The sequence below is a fragment of the Bos indicus genome, chromosome 9, assembly GCF_029378745.1.
Source record: "Bos indicus isolate NIAB-ARS_2022 breed Sahiwal x Tharparkar chromosome 9, NIAB-ARS_B.indTharparkar_mat_pri_1.0, whole genome shotgun sequence".
Taxonomy (NCBI): Eukaryota; Metazoa; Chordata; class Mammalia; order Artiodactyla; family Bovidae; genus Bos; species Bos indicus.
In genome coordinates this window covers 87,331,921-87,341,980 of record NC_091768.1, presented here as the reverse complement: position 1 = coordinate 87,341,980, position 10,060 = coordinate 87,331,921, and the positions used below count along the sequence as shown (strand labels likewise).

The following is a 10,060-nucleotide window of genomic DNA, read 5'->3' as shown; positions in this document are numbered from 1 at the left end:
CACAGTCCCCCAGCATCAGGAGGAAGGTGCCTGTCGAGGCCCACTTGGAGCCAGCCAGTCACATACATCACCCAGAATCACAGAAGCAGATTTGTGTTCCAGAACAACGTGCCTTAGGAATGCTTTAGCATCTGAACTTTCTAAGACAGACTTACGGATATGGAATACTTTCTCAATATCACTTTTATTAGGTTTAACTAAAATGTTGTGTAAATTTTTTACACATAGTTGCCTTTGAGGTATAGGTATATTCTTACAAAATAGTTTTTATAATTGTTTAAACATACATATTAATCTTACTACCAACTGCTTTTTATTTTCTTAACTTCTGCAAGATAATGCACATGATTCACCTTTAAAGTTTTGCTTTCTTTCTTTCTTTTGGGAGTAATTTGTCTTCAACATACAGTACTTTTCCTTAGGAAAATAAAAACTGTCCAGCAGTTATGGGCTAATGCCCGCCTCTCCTTTGCTGCAGAGTAGCTACCTTGGTCCAAAGTGCCATGGAGGAAACCACAGATGTGAGCAGAGGATAGTGGCCATATAACAAGTCTAGTGTCACATCTAGGCCAGCTTCTGGTGGGTCTTGCTTGTTCCCTGTGGCCCTGCTTATGCCAAAACACATAATCGCTTCCATCCTGTAATGGCTAGTCTAGCTGAACTAATGATTAGGGGTTGATGAGCCCATATCACGATGGTCAACTCTGACATTCCATGACCAGAGGCCTCATCTCTGCCAGGCCCTAGAAACATACCAGGAGCCACATTTGAATGGTGTGACTTTCTCCAGTGCAACACTCAGGGTCTGTGTTGTGAGCCTTCAAGTAGAAAATGGCACGTAGCACCTTTCTGGCCACAGATACCTCTGACATCATGAGTTCTGCTGGGTCATCTGCCCAAGAAGCAGCTCCAGCCGTGCTCATCATTCACCAATTGTGACTGCTTTTGTGCTAGGACAGCAGGTTACAGCAGGGACCCGGGGTCTGCGAAGCCTAAACTATTTCTTCTGTACCATTTACAGGAAACCTAAGGCCACAGTGGTATTAAATGGAGATAGGATAGGGACCACACCCCTGCAGCCCTTGAGAGGTTGTCAGTTGGTACTTGTCTCTGTATTTCGTCCAGGATATTGTGTACATGTACTATTGGTGGATGGGGAGGTAGGGTCTGAAGTTTGAATCTGGAATTCACTAATATGGTAGCCTTCACCTCACAATAATTTACCAGCTACTCAGGTCTCAAAGAATGTCACAAGTCCAGGGAATGTGAAATGACCACTGTGTGGTCTGTGGACCCAGTGACAACCACTGTAAGCAGAACCTGGGACTGCTGTCCATTGATGGCCTGGTAGTCCAAGCATCGCTTCAGCAACTGGGGGACTATGATGATGCTACGCTTCCTGTGCCTGATATTAGGACTACACTAGGTGCAACGTGAATGTGAGAGTAGTTTCTGCTTCTGCAGGTTCACTTACCCCAGTGAATAACCATGTGGCTCTTTGGGAAAAATGGAAGGACTTTTGCACTAGATGTGGTGATGAAAGGGCCTTCCTCTTTAGAACATGGCTTCTTTCTCTGGTGATACCTTCTGAGAAGTGGCTCAGATCTGGAAAATGGGCCTGGATCAGGTGTTTGGTAGGGATGGCTGCCTTTGGCTTCCTGATCATCCAGCCTTGTGTTCTGTCTCTCTTTATTTCTTTCAATGGTACAGTTTGTATCTAGGTTCCTGCCCATCTGCTTGCCTTTAGGATCGCCCTGTGTTATGAGCCAGCATCATACTATCTGCACTCAGGCCCTGGCTGGCATTGAGACTCCCTAATCACTTTGACTCCTGCACCTACTTTTCTGCTGACCTAGAGCACCCCCACCTGGAATCTGATTTTTCCACAACTCCCATCCCTGTTCCTGATAGAAGCCCACAGGAACACCATGTCCTATCACCATCCCTGACCTTCTGCAAAAGTCATCTTTGAGCTATTGGATATGCTTCTCATCCACGCTTTCTTCTCAGGCTCCATGGAGTCCATCAGGCTTTCCTATGGAGCGGGTGGACTGCACTCTTTCCTGCCCTTTCATACCGTGTCCGCCCTGGCAGATTCACTTCTCTGAGCCTTGGATCCCCTCCTCTACCACCTGCCTCGGAAGTTCTAGATCTTCTCTTTCATGCCATGTGAGCCAGGCCTTTTTCTAGGTTTCTAAGACCCATCCTAGTGAGAGACCACCACGTCTCCCTGGCCTTGCTACGCCCAGTGACCCGTGATTAAAAACTCTCCCTTATCTAGGTTTGGGTTCTGAGCTCATCCTCCCCACCCCCAGCCCCACTGGCTGTGATCCGCTTCCTCAGGAACAGCCCCCTCACCCTCTGCGTCTCCCACAGGACACTCAGAGAGAAGCTGACAGTCCTCTGGATTTAGGCCTTTCCTTCTGAACCAGCCTGGCCCATCCCTGGGAAACACATGTGTCGGTTAGTGCCACATGCAGAGCTTGTGAGCAGAGTGGAAATGGAGCATATCCAGGGTTGTGGTGTTTCTTGCCTGACTGAGGCTTCATCATCTTCCTCAGTCGTAACTGGTGAGGGGGTGGGGTGGCCCAGCGGGGCAATGCTGCTCTGTCAGCCCAGCCCTGCAGCCCTACTCTGCTCTCACAGAACTGGGAGAAGAGGCCTATGTGTCTTCTCCCAACCTCAGCCTCACTGCGGTTTGCCTTCACAGATGCTCACTCTCTTTCCTTTAACTTCACCGTCGATCCTCAGCCCAGACCTGGACAGCCGTGCTGTGAGGTTCAAGGCCAGGTGGATGGAGAGGTTTTTCTCTTCTATGATCATGCTAAGATCATATTCACAAGTCCGTTGGGAGAAGAAGTGAAACCATAAAGGCCTGGGAAACACAGATCGAAATACTCAGAGACATCAGGGACCAATTGCTTGGCTTTACACTGGAGAAACACACAGTCACAGGTACGTTAGACAGTCCAAGTACAGGAGGAGCAGATTGGAGGCTTAAAAATACAGTTGGATATTAGTCCTTTCCTAGATGTCCAGTGGAAAGAGCAGCTATTGCATGAGAGACCAGGGCCAGATTAGCTGCGCCCAGTTGACATGGACCCAGGGGAGGTGGACCCAGGTGGGGCAAAGAATCTGTCAAGCCCAAAGGCTGAGCTCTTTCTTTCCCATGGTGGGAGCAGACCCTCTCACCCTGCAGGCCAGGATGACATGTCGCTGTGAGGATGACAGACACGTCAGTGGATCCTGGCAGTTTGGCTTGAATGGACAAATGAGCCTCCACTTTGATTTGGAGAATGGACACTGGAGAGTGGGTCAACCTGGAGGCAGATGGATGAAAGAGAAGTGGGAGAATGACAGAGCTGTGACCGACTTCTTGAAGAAGGTCTCCATGGGAGACTGTCGGGCTTGGCTTCAGGATTTCATGGCGTGCTGGGAGAAAATGTTGAAGACCACGGGTAAGTGAGAAGGGAGGAGAAAGTGATAGTCTTCTCATAGTGACATGGACCCACCCGTGTGTGTGTGTGTGTGTGTGTGTGTTTGAGAATGTGATCCATCAGAGGTGAGTTGTCCTGGGAGAGCAATGACCTGGGGATGCTCTGTCATCCTCCTTCCTCTTCTACCCCCTGACGTCTCTCCTCACAGCACAGGCCTTTGGACGATTGAACATGGATTTTCGCTGGTCCCAAACCTGTAGACATCTTTTTAATTTCATGGATTTATTTCTCACTCTACCCTCTTTCCAGAATCATTTTTCAAATGTCACCAATCCTACTTCTGGAAATCTGTCAATACCACCTCTGCTGTCAGCTCCTGAGGACTCCATTTTCATGTCACCATCTCTATCTCACAGCAGGACTGAATGGCTGTATTGGAAACCTTGTTCCTCCATTAGCTGTCAGAGCCCCCTGAGGACTGGACTCCTCCCTTCCCCCCATCTCACCTGAGGATCTATCTCAGGGGCCTCCATGTGATATGTGTAAACTGTCTGCAAAGTAGGGGTACCTGAGTCAGGGGGGCGAGGCGGCATCAGCTTAGTTTGTGGTCTGGACAAGGGCTTCACTCTGACACTCCTTGTAGCATCACCAACCACGGGCCCCTCTACTGTGCAGCCCACGGCCACAGCCATCAAGTCCAAAGCCTGGATCCTCCCGTGCTCCTCACCAGTTTCATCACAACTGTCTTCCTGGGCTGAGTCCTTTCCAGGAAGAGGTCCTGAGGGCAGAATTCAGAGGGAAGGCAGGGGTACAGGACTGGAGTGAGGATGGGGAAGGTGAATCCCAGCCAACCCCTGCCCCTCACTGAACCTCCTCATCCTGGAAATGAGCAGGGGGATAAGACCCCATATCACCTGAGAGCAGAACTCGACAAGCTCAGCCCTGAGTTCTGAGCAGTCCTCACTGTCAGGTGACATTGTGAAAAGGGAGGCGCCTTCACTAGGCTGAGGGCCTATTGATGCTTAAATGGTTCAGCCAAGTCCCCTGACTGAGCACAGACTGCTGGCTGGCAGGGCCCCGGTAGGTGGTGTGAGAACAGCAGGCACTCAGGGGGAGGGCAGGACTCACAGGGGCTGAGAGCAGTGTGGGGGCTTCACATGATGTGTCAGTGGGGAGGGGACCCAACCAGGGGCCAAGATGAGAAGGGCCCAGCTCTCATCCCAGGAGGAAGAGGTGGGAAGGCCTTTGCAGACCCAACTCCAAAGGCCTGTTCTCGCAGGAAGCTGCCTGGGTCAAACAGGCAAGACAGGAGCCCCACAGCAGAGACTGTGGGAAGGGCTGAGGCCAGGCCTGTGCTCCTGGAGCAGCAGCAGTTCTGACTCCGCCTGTGGCCTGCAGGTCACCAGCCTCCTGGGGACCCAGAGCCTCCATCACTGAGCAGCCCTGCCTTGAGCAGAGGTGCCTGGGGATGGGTGGGCCTGAGCCGGGGTGGAGGCGCCCAGCTGGGGGGACCAGGAAGAGATGGGGGTAGGGACCCTTGTCCTGAGAGCTCTGTGTGCTGCTGGCTCTGAGGCTGGAGGGGAGCAAAGGAAGGAGGTTTGCCTGCAGCCCCCCAAGGCTGTCAGGAAGCAAGGCCCCTCCTCCAGGGACCTGCTCCTTGGTCCTTTAGGCCCCCCTCGGGGAGGATCCGGACCTGAGTAAAGGGAGCAGATTGATTCCCCACTGGCTCCAGTCCTGAGCCTGAGCAGGGGGTGTCAGGGCCTGGGGTGACTCTGTGATGCAGGGAGGAAGGAGGAGGTGACAAGAAGCTGCTGGGCATGGGGTGGGGGTGGGGGTGGAGGACATAGGAGCCTCTCAGTGATGGCGGGGCTGGAGGGTGGGTTAGGGAGGGGCAGGCCCAGGAAATTGACAGGAGTTCCTCAGCCTCCTGGACCCAGGCCTCTTTCTTTTCTGCAGGTGATGCTGCTCCCAAGAAGCCCCAACAGGTGCTCTGTCAGCCTCAGGATTCAGTCTTTGCTTGGCTACCTTTGTTCTCCTTCTGTTCACTTTAGAGCCCGGAGAGCAGACCCAGGAATTCTGGAATTGAGCTGCAAGAGTTGCTTGTATATTTTTGAGATTAATTCTTTGTCAGTTGCTTCGTTTGCTATTGTTTTCTCCCATTCTGAAGGCTGTCTTTTCACCTTGCTTATAGTTTCCATTATTGTGTAAAAACTTTTAATTTTAATTAGGTCCCATTTCTTTATTTTTGCTTTTATTTCCAATATTCTGGGAGGTGGGTCATAGAGGATCCTGCTATGATTTATGTCGGAGAGTGTTTTGCTTATGTTCTCCTCTAGGAGTTTTATAGTTTCTGGTTTTATGTTTAGATCTTTAATCCATTTTGAGTTTATTTTTGTGTATGATGTTAGAAAGTGTTCTAGTTTCATTTTTTTACAAGTCGTTTGCCAGTTTCCCCAGCACTAGTTAAAGAGTTTGTCTTTTCTCCATTGTATATTCTTGCCTCCTTTGTCGAAGATAAGGTGACCATAGGTGTGTGGATTTATCTCTGGGCTTTCTATTTTGTTCCATTGATCTATATTTCTGTCTTTGTACCAGTACCATACTGTCTTGATGACTGTGGCTTTGTAGTAGAGCCTGAAGTCAGGCAGGTTGATTCCTCCAGTTCCATTCTTCTTTCTCAAGATTGCTTTGGCTATTTGAGGTTTTTTTTTTTTTTTTTTTTTGTATTTCCATACAAATTGTAAAATTATTTGTTCTAGTTCTGTGAAAAATACTATTGGTAGCTTGATAGGGACTGCATTGAATCTATAGATTGCTTTGGGTAGTATACTCATTTTCACTATATTGATTCTTCTGATCCATGAACACAGTATATTTCTCCATCCATTTGTGTCCTCTTTGATTTCTTTCACCAGTGTTTTAAAGTTTTCTATATATAGGTCTTTTGTTTCTTTATGTAGATATATTCCTAAGTGTTTTATTCTTTTCGTTGCAATGGTGAATGGAATTTTTTCCTTAATGTCTCCTTCTGTTTTCTCACTGTTAGTGTATAGGAATGCAAGGGATTTCTGTGTGTTGATTTCATATCCTGCAACTTTACTATATTCATTAATTAGTACTAGTAATTTTCTGGTGGAGTCTTTAGGGTTTTCTATGTAAAGGATCATGTCATCTGCAAACAGTGAGAGTTTTACTTCTTCTTTTCCAATCTGGATTCCTTTTATTTTTTTTTCTGCTCTGATTGCTGTGGCCAAAACTTCTAAAACTATGTTGAATAGTAGTGGTGAGAGTGGGCACCCTTGTCTTGTTCCTGGCTTTAGGGGAAATGTTTTCAATTTTTACTATTGAGGATAATGTTTGCTGTGGGTTTGTCATTTATAGCTTTTATTATGTTGAGGTATGATCCTTCTATTCCTGCTTTCTGGAAGGTTTTTAACATAAATGGATGATGAATTTTGTCAAAGGGTTTCTCTGCATCTACTGAGATAATCATATGGTTTTTATTTTTCAATTTGTTAATGTGGTGTATTACATTGATTGATTTGTGGATATTGAAGAATCCTTGCATCCCTGGGATAAAGCCCACTTGGTCATGGTGTATGATCTTTTTAATACGTTGTTGGATTCTGTTTGCTAGAATTTTGTTAAGGATTTTTGCATCTATGTTCATCAGTGATATTGGCCTGTAGTTTTCTTTTTTTGTGGCACCTTTGTCAGGTTTTGGTATTAGAGTGATGGTGGCCTCATAGAATGAGTTTACCTTCTTCTGCTATTTTCTGGAAGAGTTTGAGTAGGATAGGTGTTAGCTCTTCTCTAAATTTTTGCTAGAATTCAGCTGTGAAGCCATCTGCTCCTAGGCTTTTGTGTGCTGAAAGATTTCTGATTACAGTTTCAATTTCCATGCTTGTGATGGGTCTAAGATTTTCCATTTCTTCCTGATTCAGTTTTGGAAAGTTGTACTTTTTTAAGAATTTGTCCATTTCTTCCAAGTTGTCCATTTTATTGGCATATAGTTGCTTTTAGTAGTCTCTTATGATCCTTTGTATTTCTGTGTTGTCTGTTATGATCTCTCCATTTTCATTTCTTATTTTGTTGATTTGATTTTTCTCCCTTTGTTTCTTGATGAGTCTGGCTAATGGTTTGTCAATTTTATTTAACTTCTCAAAGAACCAGCTCTTGGCTTTGTTGATTTTTGCTATGGTCTCTTTTGTTTCTTTTGCATTTATTTCTGCCCTAATTTTTAAGATTTCTTTCCTTCTACTAACCCTGGGGTTCTTCATTTCTTCCTTTTCTAGTTGCTTTAGGTGTAGAGTTAAGTTATTTATTTGACTTATTTCTTGTTTCTTGAGGTAAGCCTGTATTGCTATGAACCTTCCCCTTAGCACTACTTTTACAATATGCCACAGGTTTTGGGATGTTGTGTTTTCATTTTCATTCATTTCTATGCATATTTTGATTTCTTCTGTGATGTGTTGCTTACTCAGCAGCGTGTTGTTCAGCCTCCATATGTTGGAATTTTTAACAGTTTTTCTCCTGTAATTGACATCTAATCTTACTGCATTGTAGTCAGAAAAGATGCTTGGAATGATTTCAATTTTTTTGAATTGACCAAGGCTAGATTTATGACCCAGGATGTGATCTATCCTGGAGAAGGTTCCATGTGCACTTGAGAAAAAGGTGAAATTCATTGTTTTGGGGTGAAATGTCCTATAGGACATTTCATTAGGACAATCAATTAGGTCTAACTGGTCCATTGTATCATTTAAAGTTTGTGTTTCCTTGTTAATTTTCTGTTTAGTTGATCTATCCATAGGTGTGAGTTGGGTATTAAAGTCTCCCACTATTATTGTGTTATTATTAATTTCCCCTTTCATACTTGTTAGCATTTGTCTTACATATTGTATGGTCCTATGTTGGGTGCATACATATTTATAATTGTTATATCTTCTTGGATTGATCCTTTGATCATTATGTAGTGTCCTTGTTTGTCTCTTTTGACAGCCTTTGTTTTAAAGTCTATTTTATCTGATATAAGTATTGCTCCTCCTGCTTTCTTTTTGTCTCTATTTGCATGGAAAATCTTTTTCCAGCCCTTCACTTTCAGTCTGTATATGTCCCTTGTTTTGAGGTGGGTTTCTTGTAGACAACATATATAGAGGTCTTGTTTTTGTATCCATTCAGCCAGTCTTTGTCTTTTGGTTGGGGCATTTAACCCATTTACATTTAAGGTAATTATTGATAACTATGATCCCATTGCCATTTACTTTATTGTTTTGGGTTCAAGTTTATACACCCTTTCTGTGTTTCCTGTCTAGAGAAGATTCTTTAGCATTTGTTGGAGAGCTGGTTTGGTGGTGCTGAATTCTCTCAGCTTTTGCTTTTGATTTCTCCTTCATATTTGAATGAGATCCTTGCTGGGTACAGTAATCTGGGCTGTAGGTTTAATTTCTTTCATCGCTTTAAGTATGTCTTGCCATTCCCTCCTGGCCTGAAGAGTTTCTGTTGAAAGATCAGCTGTTATCCTTATGGGAATTCCCTTGTGTGTTATTTGTTGTTTTTCCCTTGCTGCTTTTAATATTTGTTCTTTGTGTTTAATCTTTGTTAATTTGATTAATATGTGTCTTGCGGTGTTTCGCCTTGGGTTTATCCTGTTTGGGACTCTCTGGGTTTCTTGCACTTGGGTGACTATTTCCTTCCCCATTTTGTGGAAGTTTTCAACTATTACCTCCTCAAGTATTTTCTCATGGCCTTTCTTTTTGTCTTCTTCTTCTGGGACTCCTATGATTCGAATGTTGGGGTGTTTAACATTGTCCCAGAGGCCTCTGAGGTTGTCCTCATTTCTTTTAATTCTTTTTTTTTCCACTCTGTTTCATTTATTTTTACAATTCTATCTTCTACTTCACTAATCCTATCTTCTACCTCCATTATTCTACTGTTGGTTCCCTCCAGAGTGTTTTTGAGCTCATTTATTGCATTATTCATTATATATTGACTCTTTTTTATTACTTCTAGGTCCTTGTTAAACATTTCTTGCATCTTCTCAATCCTTGTTTCCAGGCTATTTATCTGTAACTCCATTTTGTTTTCAAGATTTTGGATCATTTTCACTGTCATTATTTGAAATTCTTTATCAGGTATATTCCCTATCTCTTCCTCTTTGGTTTGGTGGGCATTTCTCCTGTTCCTTTACCTGCTGGGTATTTCTCTGCCATTTCATCTTGTTTATATTGCTGTGTTTGGGGTGGCCTTTCCATATTCTGGCAGTTTGTGGTTCCTCTTTATTGTGGACGTTTCTCGCTGTGGATGGGGTTGGACGTGGGGCTTGTCAAGGTTTCCTGGTTAGGGAAGCTTGTGTCGGTGTCCTGGTGGGTGGAGCTGGATATCTTTTCTCTGGAGTGTGCTGAAGTGTCCAGTAATGATTTTTGAGATGTCAGTGGGTTTGGTGTGACTTTGGGCAGCCTGTATATCGAAGCTCAGGGCTATGTTTCTGTGTTGCTGGAGAATTTACGTGGTATGTCTTTCTCTGGAATTCGTTGGCCCTTGGGTGGTGCTTGGTTTCAGTGTAGATATGGAGGCATGTGATGAGCTCCTATTGATTAATGTTCCCTGGAATCAGGAGTTCT

The 10,060-nt window shown here is 44.7% G+C and overlaps 1 pseudogene; it reads left to right on the top strand.

Moving 5' to 3' along the window:
- Positions 1–2,664: 2,664 nt before the first annotated feature.
- LOC139184853 (UL16-binding protein 1-like) lies at positions 2,665–4,195 on the top strand (annotated as a pseudogene).
- Positions 4,196–10,060: the final 5,865 nt, after the last annotated feature.